Source organism: Ostrea edulis, chromosome 9, assembly GCF_947568905.1.
Source record: "Ostrea edulis chromosome 9, xbOstEdul1.1, whole genome shotgun sequence".
NCBI lineage: Eukaryota > Metazoa > Mollusca > Bivalvia > Ostreida > Ostreidae > Ostrea > Ostrea edulis.
The window spans coordinates 73,048,853-73,075,659 of record NC_079172.1 but is presented as its reverse complement, the minus strand read 5'-3'; the positions used below and the strand labels follow the sequence as shown (position 1 = coordinate 73,075,659).

The 26,807-nt window shown below is 35.9% G+C and overlaps 16 non-coding genes across 16 annotated transcripts; all 16 read right to left on the bottom strand.

The window, feature by feature from the left end:
* Window positions 1–609: 609 nt before the first annotated feature.
* Trnaf-gaa (transfer RNA phenylalanine (anticodon GAA)) lies at window positions 610–682 on the bottom strand. Its single transcript has one exon. It is a non-coding gene; the product is annotated as a tRNA-Phe (tRNA).
* Window positions 683–1,870: 1,188 nt separating this feature from the next.
* On the bottom strand, window positions 1,871–1,943 carry Trnaf-gaa (transfer RNA phenylalanine (anticodon GAA)). The gene has a single exon. It is a non-coding gene; the product is annotated as a tRNA-Phe (tRNA).
* Window positions 1,944–3,128: 1,185 nt separating this feature from the next.
* On the bottom strand, window positions 3,129–3,201 carry Trnaf-gaa (transfer RNA phenylalanine (anticodon GAA)). Its single transcript has one exon. It is a non-coding gene; the product is annotated as a tRNA-Phe (tRNA).
* Window positions 3,202–4,386: 1,185 nt separating this feature from the next.
* Trnaf-gaa (transfer RNA phenylalanine (anticodon GAA)) lies at window positions 4,387–4,459 on the bottom strand. Its single transcript has one exon. It is a non-coding gene; the product is annotated as a tRNA-Phe (tRNA).
* Window positions 4,460–5,644: 1,185 nt separating this feature from the next.
* On the bottom strand, window positions 5,645–5,717 carry Trnaf-gaa (transfer RNA phenylalanine (anticodon GAA)). Its single transcript has one exon. It is a non-coding gene; the product is annotated as a tRNA-Phe (tRNA).
* A 1,185-nt stretch (window positions 5,718–6,902) lies between these two features.
* Trnaf-gaa (transfer RNA phenylalanine (anticodon GAA)) lies at window positions 6,903–6,975 on the bottom strand. Its single transcript has one exon. It is a non-coding gene; the product is annotated as a tRNA-Phe (tRNA).
* Window positions 6,976–8,160: 1,185 nt separating this feature from the next.
* Trnaf-gaa (transfer RNA phenylalanine (anticodon GAA)) lies at window positions 8,161–8,233 on the bottom strand. Its single transcript has one exon. It is a non-coding gene; the product is annotated as a tRNA-Phe (tRNA).
* A 1,185-nt stretch (window positions 8,234–9,418) lies between these two features.
* Window positions 9,419–9,491, bottom strand: Trnaf-gaa (transfer RNA phenylalanine (anticodon GAA)). The gene has a single exon. It is a non-coding gene; the product is annotated as a tRNA-Phe (tRNA).
* A 1,185-nt stretch (window positions 9,492–10,676) lies between these two features.
* Trnaf-gaa (transfer RNA phenylalanine (anticodon GAA)) lies at window positions 10,677–10,749 on the bottom strand. The gene has a single exon. It is a non-coding gene; the product is annotated as a tRNA-Phe (tRNA).
* Window positions 10,750–11,935: 1,186 nt separating this feature from the next.
* On the bottom strand, window positions 11,936–12,008 carry Trnaf-gaa (transfer RNA phenylalanine (anticodon GAA)). The gene has a single exon. It is a non-coding gene; the product is annotated as a tRNA-Phe (tRNA).
* Window positions 12,009–13,193: 1,185 nt separating this feature from the next.
* Trnaf-gaa (transfer RNA phenylalanine (anticodon GAA)) lies at window positions 13,194–13,266 on the bottom strand. The gene has a single exon. It is a non-coding gene; the product is annotated as a tRNA-Phe (tRNA).
* A 1,185-nt stretch (window positions 13,267–14,451) lies between these two features.
* Window positions 14,452–14,524, bottom strand: Trnaf-gaa (transfer RNA phenylalanine (anticodon GAA)). The gene has a single exon. It is a non-coding gene; the product is annotated as a tRNA-Phe (tRNA).
* A 1,185-nt stretch (window positions 14,525–15,709) lies between these two features.
* On the bottom strand, window positions 15,710–15,782 carry Trnaf-gaa (transfer RNA phenylalanine (anticodon GAA)). Its single transcript has one exon. It is a non-coding gene; the product is annotated as a tRNA-Phe (tRNA).
* A 1,185-nt stretch (window positions 15,783–16,967) lies between these two features.
* Window positions 16,968–17,040, bottom strand: Trnaf-gaa (transfer RNA phenylalanine (anticodon GAA)). The gene has a single exon. It is a non-coding gene; the product is annotated as a tRNA-Phe (tRNA).
* A 2,434-nt stretch (window positions 17,041–19,474) lies between these two features.
* Trnaf-gaa (transfer RNA phenylalanine (anticodon GAA)) lies at window positions 19,475–19,547 on the bottom strand. The gene has a single exon. It is a non-coding gene; the product is annotated as a tRNA-Phe (tRNA).
* Window positions 19,548–20,732: 1,185 nt separating this feature from the next.
* On the bottom strand, window positions 20,733–20,805 carry Trnaf-gaa (transfer RNA phenylalanine (anticodon GAA)). The gene has a single exon. It is a non-coding gene; the product is annotated as a tRNA-Phe (tRNA).
* Between the last annotated feature and the right edge of the window lie 6,002 nt (window positions 20,806–26,807).

Below are 26,807 nucleotides of genomic sequence, written 5' to 3'. Positions count from 1 at the left end.
CCCAGAATAGGTATGAAACACATCAGATAGCATTTGCTCGAATGATAAGTTGTATTTGCAAACTACATTGTTATAACGACCATAGAATTTGCAAAATGTTGACTTTAGACCAGACTGTTGAAACCCTTGCACCATCAATTTGGTTGTCAATAACCTGCCTCCATTTAAAAACTGACCATAAGAAGACCAAGCTCTTGTATATCGAATCAGATGAGATTGAAAGACAATTAAGAGGCACATTGGATAAAATAACAATCAGCTGTTTGATTTCATTTCAAATACATATTGTGAGTTATTTCAGAGCAAAAATTAAGGGTGTTACAATGAAAATTTAGTAATTTTAAAATGTTCTGTGTTAGCGAACAAATGCGATATCAAAACTGTTCAATCGTATATAACTTTCTCAATGCATGATATTCAGTAAAGAATGTTCAGTCATGTCAAAGGTACATATGATAAAAGTGTTAAAGTTGAAAAAAGGGGGAGAGGTTCATCCAACGTGATATTAAAGATATGGTACATGTATGTCTATGAATATTTTATTCCACTGCTACTTTATCAAAGAAAATGAAAGAAAACGTTGTGTCTGTCAGCCGCCGGAGTTTTCCATGCCGGAACCCGGGATTGAACCGGGGACCTTTAGATCTTCAGTCTAACGCTCTCCCCTCTGAGCTATTCCGGCTGACAATGGATGTTAAATTGTCAATTTACAAATTCGTAAATCTCTTTAATCTATATAAGACATGACTTCTGAAACATGTGAGTTAAATTCAAAATATTTACGCAATAGTTAACCGTATACTTGTATATCGTTGTATTGATCATGGAATATTTCTTTAGCTGTGCCGTTTTCATTCACACTTGATGAGGTTCTCAAAAGAATCCGAGAGGCCTCATCGAGAAGTGTGAACATTCTAACAAAGATCCCTGCCAAAAAACAAACTATCTCCCGGGGAGTTGAGAATGAATTTAAAGGAGTTGTCCGATTACATTTTCTCCTCAGCTGTTGGACTCCTGAAAGTAATGACATATCCAATGAAAAGGTGAAGATAACGAATAGTGATCAATCTCATAACTCCCACAAGCAACACAAAATTGAACGTTTGGGCAAACACGGAACCCTGGATATACCAGGCGTTGGATCAAGTGCCTAGGAAGGGTAAATGTTCCCTGTCGACCTGTGATGCCAGCCGTAAGCCCTTTTATCTTGATCAGGTAAACGGAGCTATCCGATGTCAAAAGCAGTATGCCAAGGTCGACCCAGAATAGGTATGAAACACATCAGATAGCATTTGCTCGAATGATAAGTTGTATTTGCAAACTACATTGTTATAACGGCCATAGAATTTGCAAAATGTTGACTTTAGACCAGACTGTTGAAACCCTTGCACCATCAATTTGGTTGTCAATAACCTGCCTCCATTTAAAAACTGACCATAAGAAGACCAACCTCTTGTATATCGAATCAGATGAGATTGAAAGACAATTAAGAGGCACATTGGATGAAATAACAATCAGCTGTTTGATTTCATTTCAAATACATATTGTGAGTTATTTCAGAGCAAAAATTAAGGGTGTTACAATAAAAATTTAGTAATTTTAAAATGTTCTGTGTTAGCGAACAAATGCGATATCAAAAAACTGTTCAATCGTATATAACTTTCTCAATGCATGATATTCAGTAAAGAATGTTCAGTCATGTCAAAGGTACATATGATAAAAGTGTTAAAGTTGAAAAAAGGGGGAGAAGTTCATCCAACGTGATATTAAAGATATGTTACATGTAAGTCTATGAATATTTTATTCCACTGCTACTTTATCAAAGAAAATGAAAGAAAACGTTGTGTCTGTCAGCCGCCGGAGTTTTCCATGCCGGAACCCGGGATTGAACCGGGGACCTTTAGATCTTCAGTCTAACGCTCTCCCCTCTGAGCTATTCCGGCTGACAATGGATGTTAAATTGTCAATTTACAAATTCGTAAATGTCTTTAATCAATATAAGACATGACTTCTGAAACATGTGAGTTAAATTCAAAATATTTACGCAATAGTTAACCGTATACTTGTATATCGTTGTATTGATCATGGAATATTTCTTTAGCTGTGCCATTTTCATTCACACTTGATGAGGTTCTCAAACGAATCCGAGAGGCCTCATCGAGAAGTGTGAACATTCTAACAAAGATCCCTGCCAAAAAACAAACTATCTCCCGGGGAGTTGAGAATGAATTTAAAGGAGTTGTCCGATTACATTTTCTCCTCAGCTGTTGGACTCCTGAAAGTAATGACATATCCAATGAAAAGGTGAAGATAACGAATAGTGATCAATCTCATAACTCCCACAAGCAACACAAAATTGAACGTTTGGGCAAACACGGAACCCTGGATATACCAGACGTTGGATCAAGTGCCTAGGAGGAGTAAGTGTTCCCTGTCGACCTGTGACGCCAGCCGTAAGCCCATTATCTTGATCAGGTAAACGGAGCTATCCGATGTCAAAAGCAGTATGCCAAGATCGACCCAGAATAGGTATGAAACACATCAGATAGCATTTGCTCGAATGATAAGTTGTATTTGCAAACTACATTGTTGTAACGGCCATAGAATTTGCAAAATGTTGACTTTAGACCAAACTGTTGAAACCCTTGCACCATCAATTTGGTTGTCAATAACCTGCCTCCATTTAAAAACTGACCATAAGAAGACCAACCTCTTGTATATCGAATCAGATGAGATTGAAAGACAATTAAGAGGCACATTGGATAAAATAACAATCAGCTGTTTGATTTCATTTCAAATACATATTGTGAGTTATTTCAGAGCAAAAATTAAGGGTGTTACAATAAAAATTTAGTAATTTTAAAATGTTCTGTGTTAGCGAACAAATGCGATATCAAAACTGTTCAATCGTATATAACTTTCTCAATGCATGATATTCAGTAAAGAATGTTCAGTCATGTCAAAGGTACATATGATAAAAGTGTTAAAGTTGAAAAAAGGGGGAGAGGTTCATCCAACGTGATATTAAAGATATGGTACATGTATGTCTATGAATATTTTATTCCACTGCTACTTTATCAAAGAAAATGAAAGAAAACGTTGTGTCTGTCAGCCGCCGGAGTTTTCCATGCCGGAACCCGGGATTGAACCGGGGACCTTTAGATCTTCAGTCTAACGCTCTCCCCTCTGAGCTATTCCGGCTGACAATGGATGTTAAATTGTCAATTTACAAATTCGTAAATCTCTTTAATCTATATAAGACATGACTTCTGAAACATGTGAGTTAAATTCAAAATATTTACGCAATAGTTAACCGTATACTTGTATATCGTTGTATTGATCATGGAATATTTCTTTAGCTGTGCCGTTTTCATTCACACTTGATGAGGTTCTCAAAAGAATCCGAGAGGCCTCATCGAGAAGTGTGAACATTCTAACAAAGATCCCTGCCAAAAAACAAACTATCTCCCGGGGAGTTGAGAATGAATTTAAAGGAGTTGTCCGATTACATTTTCTCCTCAGCTGTTGGACTCCTGAAAGTAATGATATATCCAATGAAAAGGTGAAGATAACGAATAGTGATCAATCTCATAACTCCCACAAGCAACACAAAATTGAACGTTTTGGCAAACACGGAACCCTGGATATACCAGACGTTGGATCAAGTGCCTAGGAGGAGTAAGTGTTTCCTGTCGACCTGTGACGCCAGCCGTAAGCCCATTATCTTGATCAGGTAAACGGAGCTATCCGATGTCAAAAGCAGTGTGCCAAGATCGACCCAGAATAGGTATGAAACACATCAGATAGCATTTGCTCGAATGATAAGTTGTATTTGCAAACTACATTGTTATAACGGCCATAGAATTTGCAAAATGTTGACTTTAGACCAGACTGTTGAAACCCTTGCACCATCAATTTGGTTGTCAATAACCTGCCTCCATTTAAAAACTGACCATAAGAAGACCAACCTCTTGTATATCGAATCAGATGAGATTGAAAGACAATTAAGAGGCACATTGGATGAAATAACAATCAGCTGTTTGATTTCATTTCAAATACATATTGTGAGTTTTTTCAGAGCAAAAATTAAGGGTGTTACAATAAAAATTTAGTAATTTTAAAATGTTCTGTGTTAGCGAACAAATGCGATATCAAAACTGTTCAATCGTATATAACTTTCTCAATGCATGATATTCAGTAAAGAATGTTCAGTCATGTCAAAGGTACATATGATAAAAGTGTTAAAGTTGAAAAAAGGGGGAGAAGTTCATCCAACGTGATATTAAAGATATGTTACATGTAAGTCTATGAATATTTTATTCCACTGCTTCTTTATCAAAGAAAATGAAAGAAAACGTTGTGTCTGTCAGCCGCCGGAGTTTTCCATGCCGGAACCCGGGATTGAACCGGGGACCTTTAGATCTTCAGTCTAACGCTCTCCCCTCTGAGCTATTCCGGCTGACAATGGATGTTAAATTGTCAATTTACAAATTCGTAAATCTCTTTAATCAATATAAGACATGACTTCTGAAACATGTGAGTTAAATTCAAAATATTTACGCAATAGTTAACCGTATACTTGTATATCGTTGTATTGATCATGGAATATTTCTTTAGCTGTGCCATTTTCATTCACACTTGATGAGGTTCTCAAAAGAATCCGAGAGGCCTCATCGAGAAGTGTGAACATTCTAACAAAGATCCCTGCCAAAAAACAAACTATCTCCCGGGGAGTTGAGAATGAATTTAAAGGAGTTGTCCGATTACATTTTCTCCTCAGCTGTTGGACTCCTGAAAGTAATGACATATCCAATGAAAAGGTGAAGATAACGAATAGTAATCAATCTCATAACTCCCACAAGCAACACAAAATTGAACGTTTGGGCAAACACGGAACCCTGGATATACCAGACGTTGGATCAAGTGCCTAGGAGGAGTAAGTGTTCCCTGTCGACCTGTGACGCCAGCCGTAAGCCCATTATCTTGATCAGGTAAACGGAGCTATCCGATGTCAAAAGCAGTATGCCAAGATCGACCCAGAATAGGTATGAAACACATCAGATAGCATTTGCTCGAATGATAAGTTGTATTTGCAAACTACATTGTTATAACGGCCATAGAATTTGCAAAATGTTGACTTTAGACCAAACTGTTGAAACCCTTGCACCATCAATTTGGTTGTCAATAACCTGCCTCCATTTAAAAACTGACCATAAGAAGACCAACCTCTTGTATATCGAATCAGATGAGATTGAAAGACAATTAAGAGGCACATTGGATGAAATAACAATCAGCTGTTTGATTTCATTTCAAATACATATTGTGAGTTATTTCAGAGCAAAAATTAAGGGTGTTACAATAAAAATTTAGTAATTTTAAAATGTTCTGTGTTAGCGAACAAATGCGATATCAAAACTGTTCAATCGTATATAACTTTCTCAATGCATGATATTCAGTAAAGAATGTTCAGTCATGTCAAAGGTACATATGATAAAAGTGTTAAAGTTGAAAAAAGGGGGAGAGGTTCATCCAACGTGATATTAAAGATATGGTACATGTATGTCTATGAATATTTTATTCCACTGCTACTTTATCAAAGAAAATGAAAGAAAACGTTGTGTCTGTCAGCCGCCGGAGTTTTCCATGCCGGAACCCGGGATTGAACCGGGGACCTTTAGATCTTCAGTCTAACGCTCTCCCCTCTGAGCTATTCCGGCTGACAATGGATGTTAAATTGTCAATTTACAAATTCGTAAATCTCTTTAATCAATATAAGACATGACTTCTGAAACATGTGAGTTAAATTCAAAATATTTACGCAATAGTTAACCGTATACTTGTATATCGTTGTATTGATCATGGAATATTTCTTTAGCTGTGCCGTTTTCATTCACACTTGATGAGGTTCTCAAAAGAATCCGAGAGGCCTCATCGAGAAGTGTGAACATTCTAACAAAGATCCCTGCCAAAAAACAAACTATCTCCCGGGGAGTTGAGAATGAATTTAAAGGAGTTGTCCGATTACATTTTCTCCTCAGCTGTTGGACTCCTGAAAGTAATGATATATCCAATGAAAAGGTGAAGATAACGAATAGTGATCAATCTCATAACTCCCACAAGCAACACAAAATTGAACGTTTTGGCAAACACGGAACCCTGGATATACCAGACGTTGGATCAAGTGCCTAGGAGGAGTAAGTGTTTCCTGTCGACCTGTGACGCCAGCCGTAAGCCCATTATCTTGATCAGGTAAACGGAGCTATCCGATGTCAAAAGCAGTGTGCCAAGATCGACCCAGAATAGGTATGAAACACATCAGATAGCATTTGCTCGAATGATAAGTTGTATTTGCAAACTACATTGTTATAACGGCCATAGAATTTGCAAAATGTTGACTTTAGACCAGACTGTTGAAACCCTTGCACCATCAATTTGGTTGTCAATAACCTGCCTCCATTTAAAAACTGACCATAAGAAGACCAACCTCTTGTATATCGAATCAGATGAGATTGAAAGACAATTAAGAGGCACATTGGATGAAATAACAATCAGCTGTTTGATTTCATTTCAAATACATATTGTGAGTTATTTCAGAGCAAAAATTAAGGGTGTTACAATAAAAATTTAGTAATTTTAAAATGTTCTGTGTTAGCGAACAAATGCAATATCAAAACTGTTCAATCGTATATAACTTTCTCAATGCATGATATTCAGTAAAGAATGTTCAGTCATGTCAAAGGTACATATGATAAAAGTGTTAAAGTTGAAAAAAGGGGGAGAAGTTCATCCAACGTGATATTAAAGATATGTTACATGTAAGTCTATGAATATTTTATTCCACTGCTACTTTATCAAAGAAAATGAAAGAAAACGTTGTGTCTGTCAGCCGCCGGAGTTTTCCATGCCGGAACCCGGGATTGAACCGGGGACCTTTAGATCTTCAGTCTAACGCACTCCCCTCTGAGCTATTCCGGCTGACAATGGATGTTAAATTGTCAATTTACAAATTCGTAAATCTCTTTAATCAATATAAGACATGACTTCTGAAACATGTGAGTTAAATTCAAAATATTTACGCAATAGTTAACCGTATACTTGTATATCGTTGTATTGATCATGGAATATTTCTTTAGCTGTGCCATTTTCATTCACACTTGATGAGGTTCTCAAAAGAATCCGAGAGGCCTCATCGAGAAGTGTGAACATTCTAACAAAGATCCCTGCCAAAAAACAAACTATCTCCCGGGGAGTTGAGAATGAATTTAAAGGAGTTGTCCGATTACATTTTCTCCTCAGCTGTTGGACTCCTGAAAGTAATGACATATCCAATGAAAAGGTGAAGATAACGAATAGTGATCAATCTCATAACTCCCACAAGCAACACAAAATTGAACGTTTGGGCAAACACGGAACCCTGGATATACCAGACGTTGGATCAAGTGCCTAGGAGGAGTAAGTGTTCCCTGTCGACCTGTGACGCCAGCCGTAAGCCCATTATCTTGATCAGGTAAACGGAGCTATCCGATGTCAAAAGCAGTATGCCAAGATCGACCCAGAATAGGTATGAAACACATCAGATAGCATTTGCTCGAATGATAAGTTGTATTTGCAAACTACATTGTTATAACGGCCATAGAATTTGCAAAATGTTGACTTTAGACCAAACTGTTGAAACCCTTGCACCATCAATTTGGTTGTCAATAACCTGCCTCCATTTAAAAACTGACCATAAGAAGACCAACCTCTTGTATATCGAATCAGATGAGATTGAAAGACAATTAAGAGGCACATTGGATAAAATAACAATCAGCTGTTTGATTTCATTTCAAATACATATTGTGAGTTATTTCAGAGCAAAAATTAAGGGTGTTACAATAAAAATTTAGTAATTTTAAAATGTTCTGTGTTAGCGAACAAATGCGATATCAAAACTGTTCAATCGTATATAACTTTCTCAATGCATGATATTCAGTAAAGAATGTTCAGTCATGTCAAAGGTACATATGATAAAAGTGTTAAAGTTGAAAAAAGGGGGAGAGGTTCATCCAACGTGATATTAAAGATATGGTACATGTATGTCTATGAATATTTTATTCCACTGCTACTTTATCAAAGAAAATGAAAGAAAACGTTGTGTCTGTCAGCCGCCGGAGTTTTCCATGCCGGAACCCGGGATTGAACCGGGGACCTTTAGATCTTCAGTCTAACGCTCTCCCCTCTGAGCTGTTCCGGCTGACAATGGATGTTAAATTGTCAATTTACAAATTCGTAAATCTCTTTAATCAATATAAGACATGACTTCTGAAACATGTGAGTTAAATTCAAAATATTTACGCAATAGTTAACCGTATACTTGTATATCGTTGTATTGATCATGGAATATTTCTTTAGCTGTGCCGTTTTCATTCACACTTGATGAGGTTCTCAAAAGAATCCGAGAGGCCTCATCGAGAAGTGTGAACATTCTAACAAAGATCCCTGCCAAAAAACAAACTATCTCCCGGGGAGTTGAGAATGAATTTAAAGGAGTTGTCCGATTACATTTTCTCCTCAGCTGTTGGACTCCTGAAAGTAATGATATATCCAATGAAAAGGTGAAGATAACGAATAGTGATCAATCTCATAACTCCCACAAGCAACACAAAATTGAACGTTTTGGCAAACACGGAACCCTGGATATACCAGACGTTGGATCAAGTGCCTAGGAGGAGTAAGTGTTTCCTGTCGACCTGTGACGCCAGCCGTAAGCCCATTATCTTGATCAGGTAAACGGAGCTATCCGATGTCAAAAGCAGTGTGCCAAGATCGACCCAGAATAGGTATGAAACACATCAGATAGCATTTGCTCGAATGATAAGTTGTATTTGCAAACTACATTGTTATAACGGCCATAGAATTTGCAAAATGTTGACTTTAGACCAGACTGTTGAAACCCTTGCACCATCAATTTGGTTGTCAATAACCTGCCTCCATTTAAAAACTGACCATAAGAAGACCAACCTCTTGTATATCGAATCAGATGAGATTGAAAGACAATTAAGAGGCACATTGGATGAAATAACAATCAGCTGTTTGATTTCATTTCAAATACATATTGTGAGTTATTTCAGAGCAAAAATTAAGGGTGTTACAATAAAAATTTAGTAATTTTAAAATGTTCTGTGTTAGCGAACAAATGCGATATCAAAACTGTTCAATCGTATATAACTTTCTCAATGCATGATATTCAGTAAAGAATGTTCAGTCATGTCAAAGGTACATATGATAAAAGTGTTAAAGTTGAAAAAAGGGGGAGAAGTTCATCCAACGTGATATTAAAGATATGTTACATGTAAGTCTATGAATATTTTATTCCACTGCTACTTTATCAAAGAAAATGAAAGAAAACGTTGTGTCTGTCAGCCGCCGGAGTTTTCCATGCCGGAACCCGGGATTGAACCGGGGACCTTTAGATCTTCAGTCTAACGCTCTCCCCTCTGAGCTATTCCGGCTGACAATGGATGTTAAATTGTCAATTTACAAATTCGTAAATCTCTTTAATCAATATAAGACATGACTTCTGAAACATGTGAGTTAAATTCAAAATATTTACGCAATAGTTAACCGTATACTTGTATATCGTTGTATTGATCATGGAATATTTCTTTAGCTGTGCCATTTTCATTCACACTTGATGAGGTTCTCAAAAGAATCCGAGAGGCCTCATCGAGAAGTGTGAACATTCTAACAAAGATCCCTGCCAAAAAACAAACTATCTCCCGGGGAGTTGAGAATGAATTTAAAGGAGTTGTCCGATTACATTTTCTCCTCAGCTGTTGGACTCCTGAAAGTAATGACATATCCAATGAAAAGGTGAAGATAACGAATAGTGATCAATCTCATAACTCCCACAAGCAACACAAAATTGAACGTTTGGGCAAACACGGAACCCTGGATATACCAGACGTTGGATCAAGTGCCTAGGAGGAGTAAGTGTTCCCTGTCGACCTGTGACGCCAGCCGTAAGCCCATTATCTTGATCAGGTAAACGGAGCTATCCGATGTCAAAAGCAGTATGCCAAGATCGACCCAGAATAGGTATGAAACACATCAGATAGCATTTGCTCGAATGATAAGTTGTATTTGCAAACTACATTGTTATAACGGCCATAGAATTTGCAAAATGTTGACTTTAGACCAAACTGTTGAAACCCTTGCACCATCAATTTGGTTGTCAATAACCTGCCTCCATTTAAAAACTGACCATAAGAAGACCAACCTCTTGTATATCGAATCAGATGAGATTGAAAGACAATTAAGAGGCACATTGGATAAAATAACAATCAGCTGTTTGATTTCATTTCAAATACATATTGTGAGTTATTTCAGAGCAAAAATTAAGGGTGTTACAATAAAAATTTAGTAATTTTAAAATGTTCTGTGTTAGCGAACAAATGCGATATCAAAACTGTTCAATCGTATATAACTTTCTCAATGCATGATATTCAGTAAAGAATGTTCAGTCATGTCAAAGGTACATATGATAAAAGTGTTAAAGTTGAAAAAAGGGGGAGAGGTTCATCCAACGTGATATTAAAGATATGGTACATGTATGTCTATGAATATTTTATTCCACTGCTACTTTATCAAAGAAAATGAAAGAAAACGTTGTGTCTGTCAGCCGCCGGAGTTTTCCATGCCGGAACCCGGGATTGAACCGGGGACCTTTAGATCTTCAGTCTAACGCTCTCCCCTCTGAGCTATTCCGGCTGACAATGGATGTTAAATTGTCAATTTACAAATTCGTAAATGTCTTTAATCAATATAAGACATGACTTCTGAAACATGTGAGTTAAATTCAAAATATTTACGCAATAGTTAACCGTATACTTGTATATCGTTGTATTGATCATGGAATATTTCTTTAGCTGTGCCGTTTTCATTCACACTTGATGAGGTTCTCAAAAGAATCCGAGAGGCCTCATCGAGAAGTGTGAACATTCTAACAAAGATCCCTGCCAAAAAACAAACTATCTCCCGGGGAGTTGAGAATGAATTTAAAGGAGTTGTCCGATTACATTTTCTCCTCAGCTGTTGGACTCCTGAAAGTAATGATATATCCAATGAAAAGGTGAAGATAACGAATAGTGATCAATCTCATAACTCCCACAAGCAACACAAAATTGAACGTTTTGGCAAACACGGAACCCTGGATATACCAGACGTTGGATCAAGTGCCTAGGAGGAGTAAGTGTTTCCTGTCGACCTGTGACGCCAGCCGTAAGCCCATTATCTTGATCAGGTAAACGGAGCTATCCGATGTCAAAAGCAGTGTGCCAAGATCGACCCAGAATAGGTATGAAACACATCAGATAGCATTTGCTCGAATGATAAGTTGTATTTGCAAACTACATTGTTATAACGGCCATAGAATTTGCAAAATGTTGACTTTAGACCAGACTGTTGAAACCCTTGCACCATCAATTTGGTTGTCAATAACCTGCCTCCATTTAAAAACTGACCATAAGAAGACCAACCTCTTGTATATCGAATCAGATGAGATTGAAAGACAATTAAGAGGCACATTGGATGAAATAACAATCAGCTGTTTGATTTCATTTCAAATACATATTGTGAGTTATTTCAGAGCAAAAATTAAGGGTGTTACAATAAAAATTTAGTAATTTTAAAATGTTCTGTGTTAGCGAACAAATGCGATATCAAAACTGTTCAATCGTATATAACTTTCTCAATGCATGATATTCAGTAAAGAATGTTCAGTCATGTCAAAGGTACATATGATAAAAGTGTTAAAGTTTAAAAAAAGGGGGAGAAGTTCATCCAACGTGATATTAAAGATATGTTACATGTAAGTCTATGAATATTTTATTCCACTGCTACTTTATCAAAGAAAATGAAAGAAAACGTTGTGTCTGTCAGCCGCCGGAGTTTTCCATGCCGGAACCCGGGATTGAACCGGGGACCTTTAGATCTTCAGTCTAACGCACTCCCCTCTGAGCTATTCCGGCTGACAATGGATATTAAATTGTCAATTTACAAATTCGTAAATCTCTTTAATCAATATAAGACATGACTTCTGAAACATGTGAGTTAAATTCAAAATATTTACGCAATAGTTAACCGTATACTTGTATATCGTTGTATTGATCATGGAATATTTCTTTAGCTGTGCCATTTTCATTCACACTTGATGAGGTTCTCAAAAGAATCCGAGAGGCCTCATCGAGAAGTGTGAACATTCTAACAAAGATCCCTGCCAAAAAACAAACTATCTCCCGGGGAGTTGAGAATGAATTTAAAGGAGTTGTCCGATTACATTTTCTCCTCAGCTGTTGGACTCCTGAAAGTAATGACATATCCAATGAAAAGGTGAAGATAACGAATAGTGATCAATCTCATAACTCCCACAAGCAACACAAAATTGAACGTTTGGGCAAACACGGAACCCTGGATATACCAGACGTTGGATCAAGTGCCTAGGAGGAGTAAGTGTTCCCTGTCGACCTGTGACGCCAGCCGTAAGCCCATTATCTTGATCAGGTAAACGGAGCTATCCGATGTCAAAAGCAGTATGCCAAGATCGACCCAGAATAGGTATGAAACACATCAGATAGCATTTGCTCGAATGATAAGTTGTATTTGCAAACTACATTGTTATAACGGCCATAGAATTTGCAAAATGTTGACTTTAGACCAAACTGTTGAAACCCTTGCACCATCAATTTGGTTGTCAATAACCTGCCTCCATTTAAAAACTGACCATAAGAAGACCAACCTCTTGTATATCGAATCAGATGAGATTGAAAGACAATTAAGAGGCACATTGGATAAAATAACAATCAGCTGTTTGATTTCATTTCAAATACATATTGTGAGTTATTTCAGAGCAAAAATTAAGGGTGTTACAATAAAAATTTAGTAATTTTAAAATGTTCTGTGTTAGCGAACAAATGCGATATCAAAACTGTTCAATCGTATATAACTTTCTCAATGCATGATATTCAGTAAAGAATGTTCAGTCATGTCAAAGGTACATATGATAAAAGTGTTAAAGTTGAAAAAAGGGGGAGAGGTTCATCCAACGTGATATTAAAGATATGGTACATGTATGTCTATGAATATTTTATTCCACTGCTACTTTATCAAAGAAAATGAAAGAAAACGTTGTGTCTGTCAGCCGCCGGAGTTTTCCATGCCGGAACCCGGGATTGAACCGGGGACCTTTAGATCTTCAGTCTAACGCTCTCCCCTCTGAGCTATTCCGGCTGACAATGGATGTTAAATTGTCAATTTACAAATTCGTAAATGTCTTTAATCAATATAAGACATGACTTCTGAAACATGTGAGTTAAATTCAAAATATTTACGCAATAGTTAACCGTATACTTGTATATCGTTGTATTGATCATGGAATATTTCTTTAGCTGTGCCGTTTTCATTCACACTTGATGAGGTTCTCAAAAGAATCCGAGAGGCCTCATCGAGAAGTGTGAACATTCTAACAAAGATCCCTGCCAAAAAACAAACTATCTCCCGGGGAGTTGAGAATGAATTTAAAGGAGTTGTCCGATTACATTTTCTCCTCAGCTGTTGGACTCCTGAAAGTAATGATATATCCAATGAAAAGGTGAAGATAACGAATAGTGATCAATCTCATAACTCCCACAAGCAACACAAAATTGAACGTTTTGGCAAACACGGAACCCTGGATATACCAGACGTTGGATCAAGTGCCTAGGAGGAGTAAGTGTTTCCTGTCGACCTGTGACGCCAGCCGTAAGCCCATTATCTTGATCAGGTAAACGGAGCTATCCGATGTCAAAAGCAGTGTGCCAAGATCGACCCAGAATAGGTATGAAACACATCAGATAGCATTTGCTCGAATGATAAGTTGTATTTGCAAACTACATTGTTATAACGGCCATAGAATTTGCAAAATGTTGACTTTAGACCAGACTGTTGAAACCCTTGCACCATCAATTTGGTTGTCAATAACCTGCCTCCATTTAAAAACTGACCATAAGAAGACCAACCTCTTGTATATCGAATCAGATGAGATTGAAAGACAATTAAGAGGCACATTGGATGAAATAACAATCAGCTGTTTGATTTCATTTCAAATACATATTGTGAGTTATTTCAGAGCAAAAATTAAGGGTGTTACAATAAAAATTTAGTAATTTTAAAATGTTCTGTGTTAGCGAACAAATGCGATATCAAAACTGTTCAATCGTATATAACTTTCTCAATGCATGATATTCAGTAAAGAATGTTCAGTCATGTCAAAGGTACATATGATAAAAGTGTTAAAGTTGAAAAAAGGGGGAGAAGTTCATCCAACGTGATATTAAAGATATGTTACATGTAAGTCTATGAATATTTTATTCCACTGCTACTTTATCAAAGAAAATGAAAGAAAACGTTGTGTCTGTCAGCCGCCGGAGTTTTCCATGCCGGAACCCGGGATTGAACCGGGGACCTTTAGATCTTCAGTCTAACGCTCTCCCCTCTGAGCTATTCCGGCTGACAATGGATGTTAAATTGTCAATTTACAAATTCGTAAATCTCTTTAATCAATATAAGACATGACTTCTGAAACATGTGAGTTAAATTCAAAATATTTACGCAATAGTTAACCGTATACTTGTATATCGTTGTATTGATCATGGAATATTTCTTTAGCTGTGCCATTTTCATTCACACTTGATGAGGTTCTCAAAAGAATCCGAGAGGCCTCATCGAGAAGTGTGAACATTCTAACAAAGATCCCTGCCAAAAAACAAACTATCTCCCGGGGAGTTGAGAATGAATTTAAAGGAGTTGTCCGATTACATTTTCTCCTCAGCTGTTGGACTCCTGAAAGTAATGACATATCCAATGAAAAGGTGAAGATAACGAATAGTGATCAATCTCATAACTCCCACAAGCAACACAAAATTGAACGTTTGGGCAAACACGGAACCCTGGATATACCAGACGTTGGATCAAGTGCCTAGGAGGAGTAAGTGTTCCCTGTCGACCTGTGACGCCAGCCGTAAGCCCATTATCTTGATCAGGTAAACGGAGCTATCCGATGTCAAAAGCAGTATGCCAAGATCGACCCAGAATAGGTATGAAACACATCAGATAGCATATTATCGAATGATAAGTTGTATTTGCAAACTACATTGTTATAACGGCCATAGAATTTGCAAAATGTTGACTTTAGACCAAACTGTTGAAACCCTTGCACCATCAATTTGGTTGTCAATAACCTGCCTCCATTTAAAAACTGACCATAAGAAGACCAACCTCTTGTATATCGAATCAGATGAGATTGAAAGACAATTAAGAGGCACATTGGATAAAATAACAATCAGCTGTTTGATTTCATTTCAAATACATATTGTGAGTTATTTCAGAGCAAAAATTAAGGGTGTTACAATAAAAATTTAGTAATTTTAAAATGTTCTGTGTTAGCGAACAAATGCGATATCAAAACTGTTCAATCGTATATAACTTTCTCAATGCATGATATTCAGTAAAGAATGTTCAGTCATGTCAAAGGTACATATGATAAAAGTGTTAAAGTTGAAAAAAGGGGGAGAAGTTCATCCAACGTGATATTAAAGATATGGTACATGTATGTCTATGAATATTTTATTCCACTGCTACTTTATCAAAGAAAATGAAAGAAAACGTTGTGTCTGTCAGCCGCCGGAGTTTTCCATGCCGGAACCCGGGATTGAACCGGGGACCTTTAGATCTTCAGTCTAACGCTCTCCCCTCTGAGCTATTCCGGCTGACAATGGATGTTAAATTGTCAATTTACAAATTCGTAAATGTCTTTAATCAATATAAGACATGACTTCTGAAACATGTGAGTTAAATTCAAAATATTTACGCAATAGTTAACCGTATACTTGTATATCGTTGTATTGATCATGGAATATTTCTTTAGCTGTGCCGTTTTCATTCACACTTGATGAGGTTCTCAAAAGAATCCGAGAGGCCTCATCGAGAAGTGTGAACATTCTAACAAAGATCCCTGCCAAAAAACAAACTATCTCCCGGGGAGTTGAGAATGAATTTAAAGGAGTTGTCCGATTACATTTTCTCCTCAGCTGTTGGACTCCTGAAAGTAATGATATATCCAATGAAAAGGTGAAGATAACGAATAGTGATCAATCTCATAACTCCCACAAGCAACACAAAATTGAACGTTTTGGCAAACACGGAACCCTGGATATACCAGACGTTGGATCAAGTGCCTAGGAGGAGTAAGTGTTTCCTGTCGACCTGTGACGCCAGCCGTAAGCCCATTATCTTGATCAGGTAAACGGAGCTATCCGATGTCAAAAGCAGTGTGCCAAGATAGACCCAGAATAGGTATGAAACACATCAGATAGCATTTGCTCGAATGATAAGTTGTATTTGCAAACTACATTGTTATAACGGCCATAGAATTTGCAAAATGTTGACTTTAGACCAGACTGTTGAAACCCTTGCACCATCAATTTGGTTGTCAATAACCTGCCTCCATTTAAAAACTGACCATAAGAAGACCAACCTCTTGTATATCGAATCAGATGAGATTGAAAGACAATTAAGAGGCACATTGGATGAAATAACAATCAGCTGTTTGATTTCATTTCAAATACATATTGTGAGTTATTTCAGAGCAAAAATTAAGGGTGTTACAATAAAAATTTAGTAATTTTAAAATGTTCTGTGTTAGCGAACAAATGCGATATCAAAACTGTTCAATCGTATATAACTTTCTCAATGCATGATATTCAGTAAAGAATGTTCAGTCATGTCAAAGGTACATATGATAAAAGTGTTAAAGTTGAAAAAAGGGGGAGAAGTTCATCCAACGTGATATTAAAGATATGTTACATGTAAGTCTATGAATATTTTATTCCACTGCTACTTTATCAAAGAAAATGAAAGAAAACGTTGTGTCTGTCAGCCGCCGGAGTTTTCCATGCCGGAACCCGGGATTGAACCGGGGACCTTTAGATCTTCAGTCTAACGCTCTCCCCTCTGAGCTATTCCGGCTGACAATGGATGTTAAATTGTCAATTTACAAATTCGTAAATGTCTTTAATCAATATAAGACATGACTTCTGAAACATGTGAGTTAAATTCAAAATATTTACGCAATAGTTAACCGTATACTTGTATATCGTTGTATTGATCATGGAATATTTCTTTAGCTGTGCCGTTTTCATTCACACTTGATGAGGTTCTCAAAAGAATCCGAGAGGTCTCATCGAGAAGTGTGAACATTCTAACAAAGATCCCTGCCAAAAAACAAACTATCTCCCGGGGAGTTGAGAATGAATTTAAAGGAGTTGTCCGATTACATTTTCTCCTCAGCTGTTGGACTCCTGAAAGTAATGATATATCCAATGAAAAGGTGAAGATAACGAATAGTGATCAATCTCATAACTCCCACAAGCAACACAAAATTGAACGTTTTGGCAAACACGGAACCCTGGATATACCAGACGTTGGATCAAGTGCCTAGGAGGAGTAAGTGTTTCCTGTCGACCTGTGACGCCAGCCGTAAGCCCATTATCTTGATCAGGTAAACGGAGCTATCCGATGTCAAAAGCAGTGTGCCAAGATCGACCCAGAATAGGTATGAAACACATCAGATAGCATTTGCTCGAATGATAAGTTGTATTTGCAAACTACATTGTTATAACGGCCATAGAATTTGCAAAATGTTGACTTTAGACCAGACTGTTGAAACCCTTGCACCATCAATTTGGTTGTCAATAACCTGCCTCCATTTAAAAACTGACCATAAGAAGACCAACCTCTTGTATATCGAATCAGATGAGATTGAAAGACAATTAAGAGGCACATTGGATGAAATAACAATCAGCTGTTTGATTTCATTTCAAATACATATTGTGAGTTATTTCAGAGCAAAAATTAAGGGTGTTACAATAAAAATTTAGTAATTTTAAAATGTTCTGTGTTAGCGAACAAATGCGATATCAAAACTGTTCAATCGTATATAACTTTCTCAATGCATGATATTCAGTAAAGAATGTTCAGTCATGTCAAAGGTACATATGATAAAAGTGTTAAAGTTGAAAAAAGGGGGAGAGGTTCATCCAACGTGATATTAAAGATATGTTACATGTAAGTCTATGAATATTTTATTCCACTGCTACTTTATCAAAGAAAATGAAAGAAAACGTTGTGTCTGTCAGCCGCCGGAGTTTTCCATGCCGGAACCCGGGATTGAACCGGGGACCTTAGTCTAACGCTCTCCCCTCTGAGCTATTCCGGCTGACAATGGATGTTAAATTGTCAATTTACAAATTCGTAAATCTCTTTAATCAATATAAGACATGACTTCTGAAACATGTGAGTTAAATTCAAAATATTTACGCAATAGTTAACCGTATACTTGTATATCGTTGTATTGATCATGGAATATTTCTTTAGCTGTGCCATTTTCATTCACACTTGATGAGGTTCTCAAAAGAATCCGAGAGGCCTCATCGAGAAGTGTGAACATTCTAACAAAGATCCCTGCCAAAAAACAAACTATCTCCCGGGGAGTTGAGAATGAATTTAAAGGAGTTGTCCGATTACATTTTCTCCTCAGCTGTTGGACTCCTGAAAGTAATGACATATCCAATGAAAAGGTGAAGATAACGAATAGTGATCAATCTCATAACTCCCACAAGCAACACAAAATTGAACGTTTGGGCAAACACGGAACCCTGGATATACCAGACGTTGGATCAAGTGCCTAGGAGGAGTAAGTGTTCCCTGTCGACCTGTGACGCCAGCCGTAAGCCCATTATCTTGATCAGGTAAACGGAGCTATCCGATGTCAAAAGCAGTATGCCAAGATCGACCCAGAATAGGTATGAAACACATCAGATAGCATTTGCTCGAATGATAAGTTGTATTTGCAAACTACATTGTTATAACGGCCATAGAATTTGCAAAATGTTGACTTTAGACCAAACTGTTGAAACCCTTGCACCATCAATTTGGTTGTCAATAACCTGCCTCCATTTAAAAACTGACCATAAGAAGACCAACCTCTTGTATATCGAATCAGATGAGATTGTAAGACAATTAAGAGGCACATTGGATAAAATAACAATCAGCTGTTTGATTTCATTTCAAATACATATTGTGAGTTATTTCAGAGCAAAAATTAAGGGTGTTACAATAAAAATTTAGTAATTTTAAAATGTTCTGTGTTAGCGAACAAATGCGATATCAAAACTGTTCAATCGTATATAACTTTCTCAATGCATGATATTCAGTAAAGAATGTTCAGTCATGTCAAAGGTACATATGATAAAAGTGTTAAAGTTGAAAAAAGGGGGAGAGGTTCATCCAACGTGATATTAAAGATATGGTACATGTATGTCTATGAATATTTTATTCCACTGCTACTTTATCAAAGAAAATGAAAGAAAACGTTGTGTCTGTCAGCCGCCGGAGTTTTCCATGCCGGAACCCGGGATTGAACCGGGGACCTTTAGATCTTCAGTCTAACGCTCTCCCCTCTGAGCTATTCCGGCTGACAATGGATGTTAAATTGTCAATTTACAAATTCGTAAATGTCTTTAATCAATATAAGACATGACTTCTGAAACATGTGAGTTAAATTCAAAATATTTACGCAATAGTTAACCGTATACTTGTATATCGTTGTATTGATCATGGAATATTTCTTTAGCTGTGCCGTTTTCATTCACACTTGATGAGGTTCTCAAAAGAATCCGAGAGGCCTCATCGAGAAGTGTGAACATTCTAACAAAGATCCCTGCCAAAAAACAAACTATCTCCCGGGGAGTTGAGAATGAATTTAAAGGAGTTGTCCGATTACATTTTCTCCTCAGCTGTTGGACTCCTGAAAGTAATGATATATCCAATGAAAAGGTGAAGATAACGAATAGTGATCAATCTCATAACTCCCACAAGCAACACAAAATTGAACGTTTTGGCAAACACGGAACCCTGGATATACCAGACGTTGGATCAAGTGCCTAGGAGGAGTAAGTGTTTCCTGTCGACCTGTGACGCCAGCCGTAAGCCCATTATCTTGATCAGGTAAACGGAGCTATCCGATGTCAAAAGCAGTGTGCCAAGATCGACCCAGAATAGGTATGAAACACATCAGATAGCATTTGCTCGAATGATAAGTTGTATTTGCAAACTACATTGTTATAACGGCCATAGAATTTGCAAAATGTTGACTTTAGACCAGACTGTTGAAACCCTTGCACCATCAATTTGGTTGTCAATAACCTGCCTCCATTTAAAAACTGACCATAAGAAGACCAACCTCTTGTATATCGAATCAGATGAGATTGAAAGACAATTAAGAGGCACATTGGATGAAATAACAATCAGCTGTTTGATTTCATTTCAAATACATATTGTGAGTTATTTCAGAGCAAAAATTAAGGGTGTTACAATAAAAATTTAGTAATTTTAAAATGTTCTGTGTTAGCGAACAAATGCGATATCAAAACTGTGCAATCGTATATAACTTTCTCAATGCATGATATTCATTAAAGAATGTTCAGTCATGTCAAAGGTACATATGATAAAAGTGTTAAAGTTGAAAAAAGGGGGAGAGGTTCATCCAACGTGATATTAAAGATATGTTACATGTAAGTCAATGAATATTTTATTCCACTGCTACTTTATCAAAGAAAATGAAAGAAAACGTTGTGTCTGTCAGCCGCCGGAGTTTTCCATGCCGGAACCCGGGATTGAACCGGGGACCTTTAGATCTTCAGTCTAACGCTCTCCCCTCTGAGCTATTCCGGCTGACAATGGATATTAAATTGTCAATTTACAAATTCGTAAATCTCTTTAATCTATATAAAAGACATGACTTCTGAAACATGTGAGTTAAATTCAAAATATTTACGCAATAGTTAACCGTATACTTGTATATCGTTGTATTGATCATGGAATATTTCTTTAGCTGTGCCGTTTTCATTCACACTTGATGAGGTTCTCAAAAGAATCCGACAGGGCTCATCGAGAAGTGTGAACATTCTAACAAAGATCCCCGCCAAAAAAAGAAACTATATCCCAGGGAGTTGAGAATGAACTTAAAGGAATTGTCAGATTACATTTTCTCCTCAGCTGTTGGACTCCTGAAAGTAATGATATATCCAATGAAAAGGTGAAGATAACGAATAGTGATCAATCTCATAACTCCCACAAGCAACACAAAATTGAACGTTTGGGCAAACACGGAACCCTGGATATACCAGGCGTTGGATCAAGTGCCTAGGAAGGGTAAATGTTCCCTGTCGACCTGTGATGCCAGCCGTAAGCCCTTTTATCTTGATCAGGTAAACGGAGCTATCCGATGTCAAAAGCAGTATGCCAAGGTCGACCCAGAATAGGTATGAAACACATCAGATAGCATTTGCTCGAATGATAAGTTGTATTTGCAAACTACATTGTTATAACGGCCATAGAATTTGCAAAATGTTGACTTTAGACCAGACTGTTGAAACCCTTGCACCATCAATTTGGTTGTCAATAACCTGCCTCCATTTAAAAACTGACCATAAGAAGACCAACCTCTTGTATATCGAATCAGATGAGATTGAAAGACAATTAAGAGGCACATTGGATAAAATAACAATCAGATGTTTGATTTCATTTCAAATACATATTGTGAGTTATTTCAGAGCAAAAATTAAGGGTGTTACAATGAAAATTTAGTAATTTTAAAATGTTCTGTGTTAGCGAACAAATGCGATATCAAAACTGTTCAATCGTATATAACTTTCTCAATGCATGATATTCAGTAAAGAATGTTCAGTCATGTCAAAGGTACATATGATAAAAGTGTTAAAGTTGAAAAAAGGGGGAGAGGTTCATCCAACGTGATATTAAAGATATGGTACATGTATGTCTATGAATATTTTATTCCACTGCTACTTTATCAAAGAAAATGAAAGAAAACGTTGTGTCTGTCAGCCGCCGGAGTTTTCCATGCCGGAACCCGGGATTGAACCGGGGACCTTTATTTTTTTTTTTCTCTTTTATTGATTAACATTTAAACAGATATCACAGACTAATCATCAGTTACAATCATATTTAAAACACTTTGTATCTAAAATATGAACAATAATATTCCCTCTGTTTCTTTCAATAGAGGATTTCTATGTAAGAAAAACTTTTTAAACAGGTTCATTTTCTTTTCTAAAACAGTCAATTGATAATGGTTATATGAAATGTAATGTCTCAATGTATATCTACAAAGCCTTTCAATATCTATTTTTTTTCCACTTTGCAAAAAAATCTGTCTTCTTCTATAAATACAAAATCTGCATACTGATATAAAATAATTTACAAAAAATACATTCACGTTTTTGATACCCTTATGTAATGCTGTCATGAATATTTCTTCAAAGTTTAATCTGTTAAAAACATCACTTTCACAATCTTTCAATAACGATTCAAGATGATAAATAACAAAATTGTTCTTAAATTCAGCCAACTCTTTACATCTAATAAATAAATGCATTATATCCTCGCATTCTAGCATACAAATTGGACATATTTTAGAATCAGACTTCCCTATCTTAAAAAGTTTCTCATATGTAAATATAATATTGTGAAAAATTTTGAAATCCAGTTCAGTAATATCTGGTGTTTTGTATAACACCCATACCGTTTCCCATCGCTTTTCAATGGATGATTTATCATTCATATCAAGTTTATCTCGCCAATAAATATTTGACACCGGTTCTTGAAACATTTTTTGAACTAACAAATTATAAAATATTTGTACTGTACCGGATTGGAACACTATCCTTTGATCTCTATATGAAATATCAAAATTTGGCTGAAAGCATGTTCTTTTGTACTCATTTTCATGAACATAATTTTTCCATTCTTCTGGAATAGATAATAACAAATCCTTATAATTTTTTGTAATCAGTGAGACATTTACCTCTGAATTTTGTTCTTGAAAAATCTCCACAATACGTGATATTGGTAAAAATCCCGGAATTACTTCATATGATATATCCTTGACATGTGTAATACTAGCACTAATAAAATCTTTCCAATTCAACATTTTGTTTCTTCTTTGTACTTTCGGATTAAAAAACAGACAATAATTAAAAACATCATTTTCTTTTTCTGTAACAATGATATAATCTTTTATGGCATACCATGCACAAAATAATTCATTGTAAAACTGTGGTAGACCCTCTAAATCTGTTTTCTTAAACTGTAGTAAAAATATCTCCATTCCTGCTCCTAAATTTTGAATCTTTGATAGAAAATATCTAAAAATATGTTTCCACAGAAAATCTTTATTACAACAAAAGTGCTTTGCAAGAAACTTTAGTCTAAATGATAACATTTTTATATAGATATCAGCTATTTTCAAACCACCATTGTGTTTTTCACCAATTATTGTTTTATAAGATACCAAGTGTGAGCCAAAATTCCATAAAAAATTGGTACACTCCTTTTGAATACTGTCTCTAGCCCATTGTGGAATCGATATAACTGACAATGAGTACCATAATTTAGACATGAACAAGGTATTAATTAAAGTGGCTCTACCTTGAACTGCTAAGGATCTCTGTCTCCATAAATTAAGAGTTTGCTTAATGTTTCTAACTTTGTCTCTCCAATTTAAATTTTCACACTCTACTCCATTTTTGCCAAAATAAATACCAAGAATTTTCATGACACTTGTCTCAGAAACACTCAATGATATCTTTTCCTGTTCAAAACTTCTACCAGTTCCTATACACATTATTTCAGACTTGTGAATGTTTATTTTGGCACCAGATGCTTTTTCATACATGTCAAATACTTTGAAAACTTCAAAAACAGAATTTTTGTCACACACTGTCATTGTAGTATCATCAGCATGTTGAAACATCAACCCATTCTTTTCTGACATTGGTATTGGAATGCCTCTTATTACTGTATTTTGTTTCATGACATAATTCAGAGGTTCTGCTGATAAAACATATAATAATGCAGATATTGGGCAACCTTGTCTAACAGAATTTTTAATAGGAAAATATTTTGTTAAATGTCCATTACACTTTACACTACTGTATATATCCGTATAAAATATCTGTACCCATTTTCTAAATTGGGTTCCAAAACCAAATACTTCTAATACATCAAGTAAATACTCATGACTCACTCTATCAAAAGCTTTTTCCTGATCAATTTTAACCACATAACCCTCTAAATTATCCATCTCTACCATATCAATCACATCTCTAATGCTAACTAGAGTATCTGCAATGTCTCTTCCTATTATACAACAAGTCTGTGTTTCAGACACAATATTTGGTAATACCTGTTTCAGTCTATTTGCCATAACTCTTGCTATTATCTTATAATCTACATTTAACAGGCTTATAGGCCTCCAGTTTTTCAACAATTTCTTATCTCCTTTCTTCTTGTATAACAACGTAATAACACCCATTTTCATAGAGTTAGACATCGTTTGTTTTCTGTTAATTTCTTTAAATAAATTGAGTAGAATATCTCTTAATTGTGGTAAAAACATTTTATAAAATTCAACAGTCAACCCATCAGATCCTGGGCTTTTATTATTAGCCATTTCCTTGATTGCAGTTTCAATTTCTTCTTTGTTAATATCCCTTTCACACATTTCCTTATCATTTTCTTCAATTTTTCTATTCACATATGACAAAAACTGTGCCTTACTTTCAGAGTCAATTCGCACTGATGAATATAAGTTAGAATAGAAATTGTACTCTATTTCTAAAATTGAATCAATATCCTTCTTTATTTCTTCTGTGTCACTCAACAATTCTTTTACTGAATTTGATTCTTGTCTTCGTTTTTCTAAATTCAAAAAATATTTCGTGCATTTATCTGATTCATTTGCCCACTGTGCTTTTGATCTAAGTATTGCACCCTGACACTTTTCATTTTCAAAATCTGACAATTCTTGTTTGATTGCTTCATATTTTTCAATATCAACTTGTACTCCATTTGCTAAATTTTGTGAAATTCTTTGCATTTTGTTTTGTAAACCATAATATTCTTTATTTCGTTCCCTGGCTCTAGTTTTGCTAAAACTTTGAGAAAACTTTTTGAGCTTGTATTTCAAATTATCCCACCACACCAACATTGAATTTTCATATAATATACAATTTTTTTCTCTTTCAATAATTTCTATGATTTTTGTTTTATATGTATCATCTTTCAATAGCAAATTATTATGTATCCACAACCCTGGTCCTCTTTCACAAACAGTATTATTCAAGTACATCACGACCATCGAATGATCGCTTAGTGTAGTTTCAACATAAAATATATTTCTAACATATGTTCTTATAACGTGTGAAACTAGAATGTAATCTATTCTACTTTGAACTAACATGTTTCCTACTAACATTTTTCTTGAAAAAACTTTTTCTCCTCTATTTCTACTTCTCCATAAATCTGCTACACCATGTTGATTCATCATATTGAACAGGGCTTTGTAACCCTGGTCATATACATGACGTGTCTTACCACATCTATCAATCTCTGCAAGTGTGTTATTAAAATCACCTAGTATTATAAGATTCACTGAATATGGAATGATACTAGACATATCTTGAAAAAAATTGGCCCTTTCTTTTGCAACGTTAGGTGCATATATGTTTATAATATCAAAATTTTCATCATTTTCTTTGTATTTTATATGTAGAAATCTACCATCGCACCCTTTTACATATTGAATATTATCTTTTAATTCATTTCTAATCAAAAAATCTACACCCTTTGACGACGTCTCAGAGTTATTGTACATAATACTTCCTTTCCATAAATGTTTATATTTTTCAATGAAGTCATCTCGCCAATGAGTTTCTTGTAAACCAATGATATCATACTTCCTTTCATCCAATAAACTAAATATCATTTTCATCTTATTTACATTACACAATCCATTACAGTTCCACGAAGTTACTATCACCATGATTGTAATTAAGAATAAGAGTTTGTCCATTCTTTCCATTTCATTTATTCTTTTTTGCGTTTCTCTTCTTCTTCAATTTCTTTTTTCTTTTGCCTTTCCCCTCTACGATGATGATTTCATTTTCCGAATCTGTTCCTACATTAGAGTCACTCTCACTCCGCTCTTGAATCATGTTTTCACAATCTTGAGAGGCTTCATTCAATTCCCGTTCTTGAATTTCGTTTTCACCATCCTTAGGGGCATTTTTATTAGTAGACATATTCACTTTATCGTTTTTATTCACAATAATTTGATTTTCTGTCGTCTCAGTATGTTTGTTTTGTTTTGTTTCCGCACAAATAAGTGATTCGTCTATATTTTCGTTCTCATGTTGCACCCCTTCGTTCGCCTCTTCTGTTTCCATATTTGTGTTACCCTCTAACACGTCCTCTTTCTCCACCTCAGACACTTCCAATTCATTGTTTTCTTCAGAACTGTGATCACTCATGCAACACTGGCATTTAAATGTCCATTCACCACACTGCTCACACAAGTGATTTTTACAGGCCCTCGCGTAGTGACCTTGCTGCTTACACTTGAAGCACACAAATTTTGGACATGCTCTAAATAAATGATCACTCGCGTAACACAGCGAACACACTTTCATTTGACCGTTATGAATACACCTATGATACTCCTTTTGAAATTTCACAGTGTATGGAAAAGAGGGCATATGAGGAGGTAGTTTCACCCTAACGTACCTTGTTCCGTCAGCAATTGTAGTTCCAGGATAAAATCGTCTGTTAATAGGTGACAGCAATTCAACACCCATTGATGTTAAAGTTTGTTCAAT